The sequence below is a fragment of the Pleurodeles waltl genome, chromosome 9, assembly GCF_031143425.1.
Source record: "Pleurodeles waltl isolate 20211129_DDA chromosome 9, aPleWal1.hap1.20221129, whole genome shotgun sequence".
Taxonomy (NCBI): domain Eukaryota; kingdom Metazoa; phylum Chordata; class Amphibia; order Caudata; family Salamandridae; genus Pleurodeles; species Pleurodeles waltl.
Genome location: NC_090448.1, coordinates 189381101 through 189400832, shown reverse-complemented (window position 1 = coordinate 189400832; position 19732 = coordinate 189381101).

Genomic DNA, 19732 nt, shown 5'->3' with positions numbered 1-19732 from the left:
AGCCTAGGACCCCAGCACTCCGTCCTGCATTACTCAACTCGCTGAGTTGACCACCGGCTTTATCGGTCCCTCCTTTGTAGTTTTGAGGTGACTGCCATGCTCAGTTTTCTTGAATGCCTGTTTCAGTGCTTCTGATGGGTGCTGCCTTCTTTTGCGTGGGCTCTCTGTGCTACTGACCACCCTCACTGTTTCCTCCTCCAAGGAGCAACCTATTGGTCCTTTCTGGGCCCGGGCAGCAATCAGTTTCTTTAACTGTGACCTTTGCAGGTAGCAATGCTTTTTTGCGGTATTTCTGCATGAAAAGAACTCTGCATCCCCCACCATGCCGTGGGACATCTTCTGTGCAAAGGAGAAGTTCCTGGCATTTTCTGTTGTTGCAGAATCTTCAGCTTCTTCCACCCAGAGGCAGCTATTTTGCATCTTCATCCGGGGTTTCGTGGGCTCCTACCCCCCTGGGCACTTTCATGACCCTTGGACTTGGTTCCCTTCCTTTACAGGTCCTCAGGTCTAGGAATCCATCTTCAGTGCTTTGCAGCCAGTTGTTGTCCTTGCAGAATCTCCTATCACAGTTTGTGTGTGTTTCTGGGGAGGTAGGGTAACATTACTACTACTTTTCAGGGTCTTGGGGTGGGGTATCTTGGACACCCTTATTGTTTTCTTACACTCCCAGCAACCCTCTACACACTACACTAGGCCTGGGGTCCCTAAGTGGTTTGCATTCCACTTTCTTAGTATATGGTTTTTGTTGCCCCTAGGCCTATTGCATCCTATTGTATTCTACAGTGTTTACACTACTTTTCTAACTGTTTACTTACCTGATTTTGGTTTGTGTGTATATTTTGTGTATTTTACTTACCGCCTAAGGGATTACATCCTCTGAGATATTTTTGGCACATTGTCACTAAAATAAAGTACCTTTATTTTTAGTAACTCTGAGTATTGTGATTCTTATGACATAGTGCTATATGACATAAGTGGTATAGTAGGAGCTTTGCATGTCTCCTAGTTCAGCCTAAGCTGCTCTGCTATAGCAACCTCTATCAGCCTAAGATGCTAGAACACTACTAATCTACTAATAAGGGATAACTGGACCTGGCACTAGGTGTAAGTACCATCAGGTACCCACTATAAGCCAGGCCAGCCTCTTACATTGGTGGCAGCGGTGGGATAAGTACTTGTAACTGCTTTCCCACTTTGTCATTGGTGCTTTTTATAAGAAAAACATATACCAAATACTTAAAAATATACACAGTTAACCTAAACAGTTTAACTTTCTTTCTTTAAACTTTCTAAAAAGTTTCTGAAAAGCTTGAAAAAGTTTTGAAAAGTTTGAAAAAAGTTTGAAAATCTTGAAAATGTTTTTCTCTTTACTTTAAAAGTTTCTAAAATGTTTTCACTCTGTCGTAAACCCTTTGTAACAATCATATCTGCAGTAAAACGTACTCCCACAGTTGTCCAGGCAACCTATGGTGGTTTAAAATTTAAAAGTTTGAGGGGTCTCTGCATTGAAAGAGGTTTAAGCATTGGTAAGAACCCTACCAAAGATCGTATCTTTAGCCTTCTCCTAGAAAGTGACCAGAACCAGTCTGGCCCATCCCAGGATCAGGAGGTAGAGGAGGGGGGTACCCAGCAAGACTCAGAGTAGTCCCCTGAGGATGCTGGGGAGGGTTCATCCAAATACCTGCCAGCTAACAGGCCATCTAGTGACACTGGTGGTGGGAGGGGGTCACACACTAGTAGGGCAACTTTCACTCCAAAAGGCCAGGTTACTAGAGGCCAGCCAGTTAGAGGCAGGTCTCACTCTGCCAATTCCCACATTTCTTCTGTGTCTCAGAATTCCCAAGCCTCCCACGCTGAGGATAACACTATGGAAAGGGAACTCAGAAAGCTGAGGTTGGAAGAGGCCAGGCTGAAGCTAAGACAGCAGCAGCTGGCCTGAGACAGGGAATCTCTAGATGTAGAGAGGGAAAGGCAGAGGTTGGGGTAAGTTCCCCATGGTGGGAACAGCAGTGATTTTGATAGCAATCCTGTAAGAAAACAAGATTCCAGAAACCTGCATAAGATAGTCCGTCCTTACAAGGAGGGGAATGACATTAACAAGTGGTTTGCTGCACTTGAGAGGGCTTGTATGGTACAGTTGGTCCCTCAAAGACAGTGGGCTGCTATCTTGTGGCTATCTTTCACTGGTAAAGGTAGGGGCAGGCTCCTTACTGTCAGAGAAAGTGATGCTAATAATTACAAAGTTTTGAAGGATGCACTCTTTGATGGATTTGGCTTAACCACTGAGCAATACAGGATAAAGTTAAAAAATACCAGAAAAGAGTCCTATCAGGACTGGACAGACTTTATAGACTGTTCAATGAAGGCCTTGGAGGGTTGGTTACATGGCAGTAAGGTGACTAACTATGAAAGCCGGTATAATCTATTCCTGAGAGAGAATATTTTGAACAATTGTGTGTCTGATTTGTTGCACCAGTACTTGGTAGACTCAGATCTGACCTCTCCCCAAGAATTGGGAAAGAAGGCAGACAAATGGGTCAGAACAAGAGTGAACAGAAAAGTTCATACAGAGGGTGACAAAGATGGCAAGAAGAAGGATGGTAAGTCTTCTGACAAGGGTGGGTATAAAGATAAAACACATTCTGAGTCTTCATGAGGCCCACAAAAATCCTCTGGGGGTGGTCGGTCCAAATCCTCTTCCCACAATCAAAAGAAGCCATGGTGTTATTTATGTAAAAGTAAAGGCTATTGGACAAGTGATTCCACTTGTCCAAAGAAAACCACCAAGGCTCCCACTACCACAACCCTAACTGCAACCTCTAGTGCCCCTAGTAATAGCAATGGTGGTGGGAAGTATACTACAAACAGCCAATCAAAGGGTGTAGTTGGGCTCACCATTGGTAGTGTAGTTGGGGTTGGTCTTGTTAGGGAGACCACAGAGGCTGTTTTAGTCTCTTGTGGTGGTATTGACTTTGCCACTGTATTTGCTTGTCCCCTTAATATGGGTAACTACAAGCCACTTCCCCTAATAAATGGTGTTGAGGTTGAGGCCTACAGTAATACAGGTGCCAGTGTCACTATGGTGATTGAGAAACTGGTCCACCATGATCAACACCTACTTGGTCAGCAGAACCAAGTGACTGATGCTCAGAACAACACTCTTAGCCACCCCATGGCTGTTGTGAATCTCAACTAGGGGGGGGGGGTTAGTGGTCCAAAGAAAGCTGTGGTAGCCATTGAATTACCTGTAGATTGCTTACTAGGCAATGATTTGGAGACATCAGCTTGTGCTGAAGTGGAGTTGGAGGCTCATTCAGCACTGCTGGGCATTCATGGGCATATCTTTGCTTTGACAAGGGCTCAAGCCAAGAAGCAAAGAGGACAGGGAAACTTGGATCCTGGAACAATGGACCAACTGCTCCCAAAAGCTAGGGGTAGAAAGGGTAAATCCTTGCCCACTATCCCTCCCTCACCAGAAGATTCCCCTTTTGAGGAAGAGGAATCCTCTCCCTGTGCAGAACCTACACCAGAGGAGCTGGCAGCAGACACTGAGGTTTTGGGTGCAGGGGGGGCTGCTAGGGAAGAGCTGAGTGTGGCACAGCAGATCTGTCCCACACTAGAGGGCTTGAGACAGCAAGTTGTCAAACAGCAGAATGGGGATGTAAGTGAAGGTGTATTGGGAAGACAACCTCCTTTATACTGAGTGAAGGGACCCTAAACGTGGAGCTGCCAGGAGATTGGTTATCCCTTTGCAATATAGGGAGTTTCTTCTAACCTTGGCACATGACATTCCTTTGGCTGGGCATTTGGGCCAGAGTAAAACTTGGGACAGGCTTGCTCCATTGTTTCACTGGCCTCATAAGTTGGAGGACACTAAAGAGTTTTGTCCCTCTTGTGTGACCTGCCAAGCCAGTGTCAGGACTGGTGGCACACCTAAGGCCCCCTTAATTCCACTTCCTGTGGTTGGGGTGCCCTTTGAAAGGTTAGCGATTGATATAGTTGCCCCCCTAGACCCTCCAACAGCTTCAGGCAATAGATCCATCCTTGTGTTAGTGGACCATGCCACTAGGTATCCTGAAGCAATTCCCTTAAGGACCACTACAGCTCCTGCAGTGGCAAAGGCCCTCCTGGGAATTTTTTCCAGCTTGGGCTTCCCTAAGGAATCGGTGTTAGACAGAGGTAGTAACTTCATGTCTGCAAACCTCAAAGCTATGTGGAAGGAGTGTGGTGTAACTTATAAGTTCACTACTCCTTATCATCCACAGACAAATGGTCTGGTTGAGAGGTTTTATAAAACTCTGAAATGTATGATTATGGGACTCCCTGAAAAACTCAGAAGGAGATGGGATGTCTTGTTGCCTTGCCTCCTTTTTGCTTACAGGGAGGTACCCCAAAAAGGAGTGGGCTTTAGCCCCTTTTAACTCCTCTTTGGGCACCCTGTGAGAGGTCCCTTGCACTTGTAAAGCAGGGTTGGGACAACCTTAAAAAGCTCAAAAGAAAGACATTTTGGACTAAGTGCTTGGCCTAAGATCCGGAATGGCTGAGTACATGAAAAAGACCAGTAAAAACCTTCAGGCCAGCCAAGAGCTCCAAAAGTAATGGCATGACCCGAAGGCTGTCCTGACCCAGTTCCACCCAGGACAGAATGTATGGGTATTGGAGCCAGTGGCCCCAAGAGCACTCCAAGACAAATGGAGTGGACCCCATCTCATTGTTGAGAAGAAGGGTGAGGCTACCTACTTGGTAGACCTGGGCACTGCCATGAATCCCCTTAGGATGTTCCATGTCAATCGCCTAAAACCCTACTATGACAGGGCTGACTTAACCCTGCTCATGGCAACTGATGAGGGACAGGAAGAACAGAGTGACCCTCTCCCTGATCTCTTCTCCACCACTAAAGCTGATGGTTTAGTGGAGGGAGTGGTGCTTGCAGATTGTCTTACTGCTGAGCAGAAGGAAAACTGTGTAAATCTCCTAGGCCAATTTTCTGACCTCTTCTCGCTGATACCAGATACCACTACCTGGTGTGAGCACACAATCAACACTGTAGACAGTTTACCTGCCAAAAGTAAGATTCATAGGCCACCTGACCATGTCAGGGATTGCTTAAAAGAAGAGGTACAGAAAATGCTGAACTTGGGAGTGATTGAGCCTTCGGAAAGTCCATGGGTTAGCCCAGTGGTGCTTGTCCCAAAACTTCACAGTAAGGATGGTAAAAACGAAATGAGGTTTTGTGTTGACTACAGAGGCCTCAATCAAGTAACCAAAACTGATGCTCACCCCATACCCAGGGCAGTTGAGCTAATAGATACACTGGCTTCTGCCAAGTATCTAAGCACTTTTGATTTAACTGCAGGGTATTGGCAGATTAAGTTATCAGAAGATGCTAAACCTAAAACTGCATTCTCCACCATTGGAGGGCACTATCAGTTCACTGGGATGCCCTTTGGTTTGAGGAATGCACCTGCCACTTTTCAGAGGTTGGTGAACACAGTCCTGTAAGGTTTGGAAGCTTTTAGTGCAGCATATCTAGATGATTTAGTTGTCTTTAGCTCCACCTGGGATGAGCACCTGGTCCACCTATGGAAAGTTTTGGAGGCCCTGCTGAGGGCTATTTAGGGTCACTCCTGTGGGTTTCTCTTCAGATAATGAATGCAGGAGCTCACCAGAGTTCCTCTGCATCTCCCTCTTTGACTTCTGCCAAGGATCGACCGCTGACTGCTCAAGGACGCCAGCAAAACTATAACAAAGTAGCAAGACGGCCACCAGCAACATTGTAGCGCCTAATCCTGTTGGCTTTCTCGACTGTTTTTTGGTGGTGCATGCTCTGAGGGCTGTCTGCCTTTACCCTGCACTGGAAGCCAAGAAGAAATCTCCCGTGGGTTGACAGAATCTTCCCCCTGCTAATGCAGGCACCAAACTTCTGCTTCACCGGTCCACTGGGTCCCCTCTCATCTCAACAAACGTGGTCCCTGGAACACATGAGCTGGATCCAAGTGACCCAGATAGTCCAGTGGTCCTTCTCTCCAAATTTGGTGGAAGTAAGTCCTTGCCTCCCCATGCCAGACAGTAATCCTTTGTACTGTGTGAACTGCAGCTGCTAGGGCTTCTGTGCACTTTTGCAAGGAATCCTTCGTGCACATCATTGCCCAGGTCCCCAGCACTCCGTCCTGCATTGCTCAACTTGCTGAGTTGACCACCGGCTTCATGGGACCCTCCTTTGTAGTGTTGAGATGACTGCCATTCTCAGTTTTCTTCAATGCCTGTTCAAGTGCTTCTGCGGGTGTCACCTGCTTCTGTGTGGACTCTCTGTACTGCTGAGCACCCCCTCTGTCTCCTCCTCCAAGGAGTGACCTCCTGGTCCTTCTTGTGCCCCAGCAGCATCCATTTTCTTCAACCGCAACCTTTGGAGCTAGTAAGGCTTGTTTGCAGTCTTTCTGTGTGGAAATAACTCTGCTTCCTCCAGCATCCTGCGGGACATCTTCTGTGCAAATGAGAAGTTCCTGGCATCTTCCGTTGTTGCAGAATGTTCAGCTTCTTCCACCTGGAGACAACTCTTTAGCACCTTTATCCGGGGTTTAGTGGGCTCCTGCCCCCCCGGACACCTTCTTGACTCTTGGTCCCCTTCCTTTACAGGTCCTCAGGTCCAGGAATCGATCTTCAGTGCTTTGCAGTCAGTTGTAGTCCTTGCAGAATCACCTATCACTACTTTAGTGTGTTTCTAGGGAAGTAGGGTGACTTTACTCCTGCTTTTCAGGGTCTTGGGGTGGGGTATCTTGGACACCCTTAGGGGGTGATTCTAACTCTGCCGCCCGCCAGAGTTCCCCCCTCCAGAACACCGCCCGCCAGCCCAGTGGGAAACAACCCTCCATGAGGATGCCGGCTCCGAATGGAGCCGGCGGAGTGGAGGATGTGCGACGGGTGCAGTTGCACCCGTCACGAATTTCAGTGTCTGCTCAGCAGACACTGAAATTCTTTGTGGGGCCCTCTTACGGGGGCCCCTGCAGTGCCCATGCCATTGGCATTGGCACTGCAGGGGCCCCCAGGGGCCCAACGACACCCCATACCGCCATCCTGTTCCTGGCGGGAGAACCGCCAGGAACAGGATGGCGGTATGGGGTGTCAGAATCCCCATGGCGGCGCAGCAAGCTGCGCCGCCATGGAGGATTCCTTTGGGCAGCGGAAAACCGTCGGGAGACCGCCGGTTTTCCATTTCTGACCGCGGCCAAACCGCCGCGGTCAGAATGCCCTGCGGGGCACCGCCAGCCTGTTGGCGGTGCTCCCGCCGACCCTGGCCCCGGCGGTCCTTGACCGCCGCGGTCAGAATTACCCCCTTATTGTTTTCTTACACTCCCAGCAACCCTCTACACACTACACTAGGCCTGGGGTCCCTAAGTGGTTTGCATTCCACTTTCTTTGTATATGGTTTGTGTTGCCCCTAGGCCCATTGCATCCTATTGTATTCTACAGTGTTTGCACTACTTTTCTATCTGTTTACTTTCCTGATTTTGGTTTGTGTGTATATTTTGTGTATTTTATTTTTCTCCTAAGGGAGTATATCCTCTGAGATATTTTTGGCACATTGTCACTAAAATAATGTACCTTTATTTTTAGTAACTCTGAGTATTGTGATTCGTATGATATAGTGCTATATGATAAAAGTGGTATAGTAGAAGCTTTGCATGTCTCCTAGTTCAGCCTAAGCTGCTCTGCTATAGCTACCTCTATCACCCTAAGCTGCTAGAACACTACTAATCTACTAATAAGGGATAACTGGACCTGGCACTTGGTGTAAGTACCATCAGGTACCCACTGTAAGCCAGGCCAGCCTCCTACAAAGCCAAATAGTCTGTTTGCACTACTAGGACATGCCACACAACAAGGCACATGTCCTACCGCTTACCAACACATCACCCTGCCCATAGTACTTCCCAGGGCCTACTTTAGGGGTGACTTATTTGTAGTAAAAAGGGAGTTCCAGTCTGGCAAGTAAATTTAGATTCCAGGCCCGGGTGGCAGTAAACTGCACGTGCAGGCCCTGCAGTGGCAGGCCTGAGGCAGATTTGAAAGGTTACATCTGCAGATCCACTAGTAGCATTTAATTTACAGACCCTGGGTATAAGGGATACCACTGTACAAGAGATTTACAGGTAAATTAAATAAGCCAATCAGGTGTTAGCCAATCACACCACATTTTGAAGGGACAGCACATAGCCTTTAGCACTGATCAGCAGTAATAAAGTGCCCAGAGTCGTAGAGCCAACAAAAAGAGATCAGAAAAATAGGAGGAAGAAGGCAAAAGGTTTGAAGATAACCCTGAAAAAAGGACCAGGTCGGACAAAAGAGATTTCATGTGTGCCAAAAGAGTGATCATTGGAAACGAAGCCACCAATATTGAATCATTCATTTAGGGTTAGCAAAAAGATTATTTTTTAGAAATGTGGTTTCTGATTGTCAGAGTATGTGCCCTGCACAAGCAGGAACCACCTCTCCAGCCAGGGTAAGCAAGATACACTCTTAGAGATAACCTGTGCTCACCCTCTCGTAGCTAGGCACATAACAGTCAAGCTAATCTAAAGAGGCAATGTGTAGAACATTTGTACAACACACACAGCAACAAAATGAAATAACCACAAAAAGTACTCCACACAGGGTTCAAAAATAGGTTATGTTTTTATGAGTAAAACAGGTCCAAAATGGCAAAATCAGTAGAAGTTGAGACATAATTTTTGAAAGGATAAACCAAAAATAGTGTTTTGAAGTCAATAGCACTTAAAGATTATTTGAGGTCTCACTACACCGAGGTAAATCAAAAGTTCAAGCCAACCACGATGGAGGGCAGGCTGGCTACAGAACCCATGCAGGATCCACCAAGACAGTACCTTTGATGGAAAAAGCGCTGATGTCGAGGACTCAATGCAGCAGAGGAGAAGATACATTGATGTTGATCGAGAAGATATAGGTGATGCATCAGTTCTGAGCTGTGCAGCATTGAGCATGTGTCAAAGATCAGGTAGTGTTTGGCATCGAGGTGATGTGTTGTTGTTGAACCACTGAGTTGGAGCGATGCATCGGTCGAAGATGCACCTGAATCCGGGGATGAAGCAATGCACAGTTGGCAATGTAGTGTCCATGGCTCAGGTAGCAGCAGCGAAGTGTCTGCATCGAGAGTAAATGTGCTGAATCTGATCAGAGCAACGGTGTTAATGCATTGGTGTTCTTCAAATGCAGCACAGAGAGTCATTTCCAAGGGCCCAGGTCTGGATTGGCACCACTTTGCAGAGCAGGACTCACTGCAGACAGAGTCCAGGTGCTGACTGCAGGTTGCAGGCTGTCTTTGATGTCCCTGAAACTGCATAAGAATGGAGGCAAGAGAACAAGCCCTTGGAGCTACTCTGTTTTCAGATGAGAGGAATCTAGTCCTTCCTCAGCAGGGAAGAGATCAGCCAGCAGGCAACAGGGTAACTCATCAAAGCAGAGAGCAGTCCTTCTTAGAAAGCAGAGCAGCAGAGTAGCACTCCTTGTAGCACAGCAGTCCTTACTCCTGGTAGAATTCTTCACAGGTCCAGGTGTGAACTGTTTTAGTAGGGTCAAAGACTCAGATCTTATACCCAAATGTCCCTTTGAAGTGGGGAGGACTTCAAAGAAGGGGTTTATAGGGCACAGAGGTCCTTTCCTCTTCTGCCCTGGCTGCAGACTATCAGTAGGGGGTAATCAGCCCTTTGTGTCGGGACAGACACTCCCTATTCATGTGCAATCAGCCCCCTCTACCCTCCCTATACAGGAAGAGCCATCAGAATGCAGATGAATGCAGATGTGTGCTCAAAAAAATGCATCTTCTTGTGTTTGTGGAATGCACAAAGTATAGCTGTCACCCACCTCAGATGTGTATTGGAGACAGGCTGCAGGCACACAGAGCTGTAAGAGCAGAAAAATGCCCACATTCTAAAAATCGCATTTCTAAAATAGTAATGTTAAATCTGACTTTAAAAGTAAAGAGGATGTATCATTACCATTCCAATTATATGAAACATGACGCAGCTACTCCTTTTTGATCAGGAAAAGCTTAAAAGTAATGCATGACTATGAGAGGTGTAAGCCTCACAGTAGTGAATAACACATTTGGGAATTTTCACTACCAGGACATGTGAAACTTCAAAGCACGTGTCCTACCTTTTAGTTACATAGCACCTTGCCTATGGGCTCTCTAGGGCGTACCTTAAGGTTAACATAAGTAATAAACAGTGAGTTTAATGCTTGGCAAGGTGATGTAAATGCTAGGTCGAAATGGCAGTGAAACTGCACACACAGGCTCTGCATTGGCAGGCTTGAGACATGTTTAAAGGGCCACTTAAGTGGGTGGCACAATAAGTGCTGGAGTCCCATATCTAAAATGTAATATACAGTGTCTGGGTATATGGTATACCTCTTTACAAGGGACTTAAAAGTAAATTACATATGCCAATTGTGTACACAGCAATATTACCATGTTTGGGGGAGAAGCACATGCACTTTAGCAGTGGTCAGCATTGGTCAAGTGCTTAGAGGCTAAGGCCAGCAAACAGATACAATAAAAAGATAAGGCAAGCAGGCAAAACGTTTGGGGGAAGACCACTGTAAGGCTGACAGGTCGAAAAATTATGAAGTCAATTTATGAGTACAATATGTAGTGCTACTGGAAAACGACTGTATGAGCATGTCTAGAAGTAATGCAGATGTGCTACTTAACATAACCATTAATGCCTCTGTACATTGGCAAACATCTCTGTACCTGAAATTACGACTCTATATAGGTTTTAGGATACAGGGTAGATAGGTTGGTGGGGAAGTTGCATCTATCTTAGATTACATGTGTACGTTGACGTATGGTTAATATTTTATCTGGCCTTTTAGTGATTAATTCCTGCTTGGACGATGTAAAGCTTTTTTCTGTGTCTGCCATTGTTTTCCATATAATCATATTATACTATGTAATACAATAACTACAATCTACGCTCATTATCTACAAAATGGCTTATCATATTGTAATAGGAGAACGTTTCTGACATATATGAATAAAAAGCCAAACAATGAAAGGGAAATGTATGAATAGCAATTATCCCAAAGCGCTGTTTTATATATTTTTTAAATTCTGGATATAACTTGTTTGGTGAAAAATAAAGCAAGACAAAAAGTGATTTGAGTAGCATTTATTATGCATAGTTCATGAATAGGAGACACTTAGCTGAAACTCTGGATCATTGTGCTGCTTGACAACTATAAAGGTGCTGTTAAAATATAAACGAATGCATGCACACTGAAGAGGAAACGTTTTTGTTCTACCCTAATGTCTCGTCAAAGAAGACACTCAGAACTAGGGACTTTCTTTGAGCGGATTGGATAGCAACAAAGTGCTGTGGAAATAATTACTTATAGACATGGTCAAATTGAGGCAAAAAATAGGCCTAGACCCAAAAATAAAAGTGCCTCCCCTCCCCAGAAACGAGGCATATACCTACAAAAGTGAGCCACATTTGCAAATCTTTCTAGTTTTAAACGTTTAAAGACACTTTAGCAAAGTATGGGGACTGCATGCATTTGTGTTTGCTGCAATAGTGATATAAGGGAAGTTCATAGTGAAAGATACAGCCCACCTCGCCATAAAACAAGCTCATGAAGTTCTAATAAACCGGCCGATACACTGTCCATTAGGCACCGCCTGGTTGCCCTAAAGGTCATTTCAACTCTGCCTATAGAGTAAATATTACAATGCAATTGCGGTTCCAAGTGGTGGGATTTATTAGGGTACAACCCTTAGTAGGGACAGTGAAAGATGCTATCCCAAAGTATTTTCAGAAACAGCAACTGTGCTACCTACAGCCGCAAGGAGTAAATAGGGGTTTCGGTTTTACATGTTTTAAGTGAAAAAAGGGTTCAGCAGTGCGGAGTTTAATATTATGGATTGTGGTGGACTCTAAAACCGGAACCCCAGTTCCGCTACTTATTTACATCTAAATTCATGTGCTCTCGATATGTGGGGGTGTAAATTATGTCTCATTGATAATATCTGTAAAGTCATATTGCAGAATTTAATGGCCTTTTCTAATGCGGGATCTATAGTTCATTTGTTGAGCTAAGTTGTCTTAATTAATTAATTAGGTGGAAGAACCCTGGCCTTAGTTCTGCTTACCAGGATCACTTTTTACATTGCCTATTTCACAAATAAGGGTCTGTAAGTGCAAAGGTAATGAGGCATGATGTTCGATCGTGAGGGCAATATTGGTTTTTTTCATATTTGTACTGCCGTTGGGCTCTCTCTTCATATCTTTTATTATATTCAGTTGGCCAACCGACACCTTCCCTCCTTCTCTGTTTTTCTTTCATGAGGAACAGCACACTCGTACGATTTGAGTTTTTATATGCATCATATTAATTTCTATACAAAAAGAAAAGCAACGGACACATGATTAGAACAACAGTGATATTTTTAAAATGCTTTTCTCATCCTAACATCAAAGTTTCATCATGATTTTTTCAAAGTTCTCTTTAGCATTCATATATGGTAGTGTATTTTTTTAGATGCCTGAAATTATCGCACATTGAGCTGTAACCCATTAAGTATTGACATTACTTAAGAAATTGCATAACAAGACCTTCAGTTGAATTTAATTGATGTTACATCATAAATGAACAAACAAATGTTTAATTGCCTTTTGTTAACTTCAAACGTATACAAAGAATAGACTTGGAAATGTTTGTGTAACAGATAAACATGACATTTATTTATTAGACTGGAGCATGATTCAACATAGAAATCGAAAACCTGTATTGCAGATACTGTTTAAAGATCAATACGTCTTTAACTCATTTCATTGCTTAAATTAAAATGCGAACATAATGTTGTGTTTCACAACATTTGCTGATGGAACATTAATGAAAACAAGGGGGCTTAGTAGTTATTCTCTGGAGCTTACTCCAAATATTTTGAGAAGGGTAAGCTATTTTTTAAATGTATGGGTAGTAGTAGGCCGGGAGAGAATACACACAGAACAACCAACATCACTAAAACGTATCATAATTCAGATATATTTTAAGAATAACAGATATGTATCAATTGCTGTTGAGCTTCAATAACTAATCCAATATATCACAGGAAATGGTATGAAATTCCTCAAGAATAGAATACTTTATTATTCACAAACTAGCCTGCCTTTCTGAACAGAGTCCTCTTGGAGATACAGTTTAACATGCATGTAGCAGCAATACCATTTACCTGGATTTGTTAATGATTACTAGAGCGCACAGGAGTGTGATTTAAATCTTTCAGCCATGATTATTTTTAAGCTGAGTGAGACTCTGAGGGAGTAAATAACAATAAACAATTCAACTTTCAGAAAGCCCCATTGGCCACGCAATGAATACCAGGAAATGGTGATTGAAGTTAAGCAGTTTTATTTTCAATCAATAATCAGTCCAATATATATGAATGAAAATATTAGAAAGATGCAGGATTACAGCTGACAAGCTAAAATATTGCAAAGAGTTCAGTCTCAATAGATTAAGATACCAAAGTAATAACAGCCACTGTGATACACAAACTGAGAATTAGAGGTAGGTGTTCCATAAAGAAACTCCCTCTCTCTCTCCTGTACATAAAGGGCCTCATTTTGAGTTTGGCAGATGAGAAAGCATGTCTGCCAAAGTCCCGAAAGGGTGGCCGCCGCCTTCATGGTGACTACTCCGCTGGAGTTACTAAGGGAGTCTTACAAGGTCGGCAGGCAGAAACCTCAGTTTCCGTTGGCTGGACTAGCGGGAAACAGGCTATAGCATTGTCACTGGCTCGTAATCGATCTGGGGGCAATGCTGAAGCCCGCAGGGTGCATCAGCACCCTTGCAATGTTCACTGTCTGCAAAGCAGACAGTGATCATTGTGATGGTGCTGAGCAGGGGGGCCCTTGCACTGCCCATGCCAAGTGCAAGGACCCCCATCTTGCCTCTTGTACCTGTTCTCCACCAGCCTTTTCATGGTGGCGTTACTGCCATGAAAAGTCCGGCAGAGAATAAGGTTGTAATCTGCAGGGCAGAGCTGCATGCAGCACTGCCGTGACAAACTACAATCTCTGCCAATGCAAGGCCGCCGGGATCAAGGATCCTGATGGTGCTGGAGGCTCCCTGGTGGTCTGACCGCCACACTTGTAATGAGGCCTAAAATTATTCTAAAATCATCTAGCCAGAGTTCTAAGTAAGGAATGAGGATGGTTTATACGAAATTTTAGGAAAACCTACAAATGCAAGAAACTGTCAGCATTGTGAAGACCTCAGTAGAATCTTCCATCAAACAGAATAAGAGATTAGCATGAAGCTTCACACTAGCAAGAATAAAGGAAACTGAGAGGTCTGTGCCCCTCAAAGTCTAAGGGAATCTTCTCTAATTTCTAACCGCATAAACATTGATTAAAACAAACAGAACAATCCTCTCTTCTCAGGCCTTACTATCACCAATACTAATACATATAACACTATTCCTTTACTTTACTTAAGCATTTAATGTGCATTTTGAATATATGATTATAAATGCACACATCTAACTTTCGATATAAATTCCAAATGTGACGATAAGAAAGCATGTTTACTCCCCTAAATACAACCTAAAGTGTAAATATTAACATAAATAATGAATATACGTAAGCCTTTTAAATAAACGTTAGTGTGCATGTTGTGAGAAAGTAGCCTCTTTCTAGCCTTGTTACCCCCACTTTTGGCCTGTTTGTGAGTGTATGTCAGGGTGTTTTCACTGTCTCACTGGGATCCTGCTAGCCATGGCCCAGTGCTCATAGTGAAAACCCTATGTTTTCAGTATGTTTGTTATGTGTCACTGGGACCCTGCAAGCCAGGACCCCAGTGCTCATAAGTTTGTGACCTATATATATGTGTTCCCTGTGTGATGCCTAACTGGCTCACTGAGGCTCTGCTAACCAGAACCTCAGTGGTTATGCTCTCTCTGTACAAATTGTCACTAACAGGCTAGTGACCAATTTCACCAATTCATATTGGCATACTGGAACACCCTTATAATTCCCTAGTATATGGTACTGAGGTACCCAGGGTATTGGGGTTCCAGGAGATCCCTATGGGCTGCAGCATTTCTTTTGCCACCCATAGGGAGCTCTGACAATTCTTACACAGGCCTCCCACTGCAGCCTGAGTGAAATAATGTACACGTTATTTCATAGCCATTTACCACTGCACTTAAGTAACTTATAAGTCACCGATATGTCCAACCTTTACTTGGTAAAGGTTGTGTGTTAAGTTACTTAGGGCCTTATTTATACTTTTTGGTGCAAAACTGCACTAAGGCAGTTTTGCCCCAAAAAGTTTTGCACCGGCTTGCACCATTTTTTAGCACCAGCTGGGCACCATATTTATGGAATGGTGCAAGCCGGTGCAAAGGGTAGGCTAGCTTAAAAAAAAATGACGTTAGGCAGTTTTGAGTCAAAATAAATGATTCTGACCAGATTAGCACCATTTTTAGACGCTAATGGGCATATTTATACTCTGTTTGCACTGAATTAGCGTCATTTTTTTTTAACTCTAATTTAGTGCAAAACTAACTCCATATTTATACTTTGGTGCTAGACTCGTCTAGCACCAAATTTATGGAGTTAAAGTCATTTTTTAGAAGTGGAATCCTACCTTGCCTTAATGAGATGCAAGGTAGGCGTTCCCGTGCAAAAAAATGACTCTATGGCCTTAACACCATATTTATACTCCCATGTAAAAATGGTGCAAGGGAGGGAGGAGGGGTCAAAAAATGGGGCAAAGCTTGCTTTGCCCCATTTTTTAAGACCTGGGTCAGGGCAGGCGTTAGGGGACCTGTGGTCCTATTTCCATAGTGGAACACCATGGAATAAGCCCAGAGGTGCCCTCCCTAGGCCCTAGGGGCACCCCCACCCTCACTAGAGGGACTGCGAGGATGGGGGACCCCATCCCTGGTAAGTACAGGTAAGTGCATTTTATTTTTGAAAGTGCCATAGGGGGCCCTGAAATGGGCCCTCGTACATGGCACAGGGTGCAATGGCCATGCCCAGGGGACCCCTGTCCTCTGTGTTGGCCACTGGGGTGGTGGGCATGACTCCTGCCTTTTCTAAGGCAGGAGTCATGTGGAATGGTAGGTTTAGCACCATAAAATGACGCTAATCTGGTTAGAGTAATTTTTTTTTACTCTAACCTGCCTAAAGCCATTTTTTGGTGCTAAACCCTCTTCTTCTATACTGCCAGCCCCACCCGATTAAAGTAATTTTTTAAAACTCCAGCCTACCCTTTGCACCGGCTTGCACCATTCCATAAATATGGTGCCCGGCTGGTGCACAGAAATGGTGCAAGCCGGTGCTAAACTTTTTGGTGCAAAACTGAGTTAGTGCAGTTTTGCAGCAAAAAGTATAAATAAGGGCCAATATTTTGTAAGTTTGTGCCACTTTTGCGTCATAAAATGACGTTAATGCGGTGCTAAAAAAGTTTAAATCAGGGCCTTGGTGCTAGATGGGTCTAGCACCAAAAGTATAAATATGGAGTTAGTTTTGCACCGAATTAGAGTAAAAAAAAATGACACTAATTCGGTGCAAACAGAGTATAAATATGCCGCAGAGTATAAATATGCAACTAAATATGGCGTTAAGGCCATAGAGTGATTTTTTGCACGGGAACGCCGACCTTGCATCTCATTAAGGCAAAGTAGGTCTCCACTTAACTCCATAAATTTGGTGCCAGAGGGGTCTAGCACCAAAGTATAAATATGGAGTTAGTTTTGCACCGAATTAGAGGAAAAAAAAATGACACTAATTCGGTGCAAAAAGAGTATAAGTATGCTCCTTAGTGTGTGGGCACCCTAGCACTATCCAAGGTGCCCCCACATTGTTCAGGGCAAATTTCCCGGACTTTGTGAGTGCGGGGACACCATTACACGCATGCACTATACATATGTCACAACATATGAATAGCGTCACAATGGTAACTCCGAACATGGCCATGTAACATGTCTAAGATCATGGAATTGTCACCCCAATGCCATTCTGGCATTGGGGAGACAATTCCATGATCCCCCGAGTCTCTAGCACAGACCCGGGTACTGCCAAACTACCTTTCCAGGGATTTCACTGCAGCTGCTGCTGCTGCCAACCCCTCAGACAGGTTTCTGCCCTCCTGGGGTCCAGCCAGGCTTGGCCCAGGAAGGCAGAACAAAGGACTTCCTCAGAGAGAGGGTGTTACACCATCTCCCTTTGGAAAAAGGTGTCAGGGCTGGGGAGGAGTAGCCTCCCCCAGCCTCTGGAAATGCTTTGATGGGCACAGATGGTGCCCATCTCTGCATAAGCCAGTCTACACCAGTTCAGGGATCCCACAGCCCTGCTCTGGCGCAAAACTGGACAAAGGAAAGGGGAGTGACCACTCCCCTGACCTGCACCTCCCCTGGGAGGTGCCCAGAGCTCCTCCAGTGTGCTCCAGACCTCTGCCATCTTGGAAACAGAGGTGCTGCTGGCACACTGGACTGCCCTGAGTGGCTAGGGCCAGCAGGTGACGTCAGAGACTCCTTCTGATAGGCTCTTACCTGTGTTGCTAGCCTATCCTCCTTCCTAAGTAGCCAAACCTCCTTTTCTGGCTATTTAGGGTCTCTGCTTTGGGGAATTCTTTAGATAACGAATGCAAGAGCTCATCAGAGTTCCTCTGCATCTCTCTCTTCACCTTCTGCCAAGGAATCGACCGCTGACTGCTCTGGACGCCTGCAAAACTGCAACAAAGTAGCAAAGATGACTACTGCGACCTTGAAACGCTGATCCGGCCACCTTCTCGACTGTTTTCCTAGTGGTGCATGCTGTGGGGGTTGTCTGCCTCCTCTCTGCACTAGAAGCTCCAAACAAATCTGCTGTGGGCCGACGGAATCTTCCCCCGGCAACTGCAGGCACCAAAAGACTGCATCACCGGTCCTCTGGGTCCCCTCTCAGCATGACGAGTGTGGTCCCTGGAGCTCAGCAACTCTGTCCAAGTGACTCCCACAGTCCAGTGACTCTTCAGTCCAAGTTTGGTGGAGGTAAGTCCTTGCCTCCGCACGCTAGACTGCATTGCTGGTTACCGCGTGATTTGCAGCTGCTCCGGCTCCTGCGCACTCTTCCAGGATTTCCTTTGTGCACAGCCAAGCCTGGGTCCCCGACACTCTAATCTGCAGTGCACGACCTCCTGAGTTGTCCTCCGGCGTCGTGGGACCATCCTTTGTGACTTCGGGTGAGCTCCAGCTCACTCTTCTTCGTAGTGCCTGTTCTGGCACTTCTGCGGGTGCTGCTTGCTTCTGAGTGGGCTCCTTGTCTTGCTGGGCGCCCTCTTTGTCTCCTCACGCAATTGGCGACATCCTGGTCCCTCCTGGGCCACAGCATCATCCAAAAACCCTAACCGCAACCCTTGCAGCTAGCAAGGTTTGTTTGCGGTCTTTCCTAGTCCTCTTCGTTCTTGCAGAATCCACAGCTTCTACCATCCGGTGGCAGCTTCTTTGCACCCACAGCTGGCATTTCCTGGGCATCTGCCCACTCCCGACTTGATCGTGACTTTTGGACTTGGAAATCCATCGTTGTTGCATTGCTGGTGTTGGTCTTCCTTGCAGAATTCCCCTATCACGACTTCTGTGCTCTCTGGGGAACTTAGGTGCACTTTGCACCCACTTTTCAGGGTCTTGGGATGGGCTATTTTTCTAACCCTCACTGTTTTCTTACAGTCCCAGCGACCCTCTACAAGGTCACATAGGTTTGGGGGTCCATTCGTGATTCGCATTCCACTTTTGGAGTATATGGTTTGTGTTGCCCCTATACCTATGTGCTCTCATTGCAATCTATTGTGACTGTACATTGCTTGCATTGCTTTCTATTGCTGTTACTGCATATTTTTGGTACTGTGTACATATATCTTGTGTATATTTGCTAACCTCATACTGAGGGTACTCACTGAGATACTTTTGGCATAGTGTCATAAAAATAAAGTACCTTTATTTTTAGTATATCTGTGTATTGTGTTTTCTTATGATATTGTGCATATGACACCAGTGGTATAGTGGGAGCTTTACACGTCTCCTAGTTCAGCCTAAGCTGCTCTGCTAAGCTACCCTTTTCTATCAGCCTAAGCTGCTAGACACCTCTTCTACACTAATAAGGGATAACTGGACCTGGTGCAGAGTGTAAGTACCCCTTGGTACCACTACAAACCAGGCCAGCTTCCTACACATGTTTATACAGCTTCAACCTGTCAGTGGTTACATTTAATTAATGCATTTAAATGTTTGCACAAGCTAATATTATTTAAGGCACACTGTAAGTATAATGTCAAATATAAATGTGATTTGTACTGTAATGGCATGTAAAGGATGGAGTCTAAATTGCGCTGCTCCTATGCCCCCTCTGATGGCGATGTTAGCCATCACAATAACACACATATGAATCCATATCTGATGGGATCAGGCCAAAGTCCTGAATTTTTCAGAGCGTTTGTCTAGTACTTTCCAGTTGTTTCATGTCATTATTGAATCTACACCGATTCTCTCTCTTTTCTATATCTCTTGTATTTCTTTTCAGTCCCTTTGAATGCTGCTTTTCCTCCCTTGCTTTTATCCCTTGAAAATGATGAAGAAAAACATCTCACAGATGGCAATAACAATAGAAGGTCTTGAGATAGAATCCACTAATCCACTTCCTAGTCATCCATACCATCTGCCAATCCT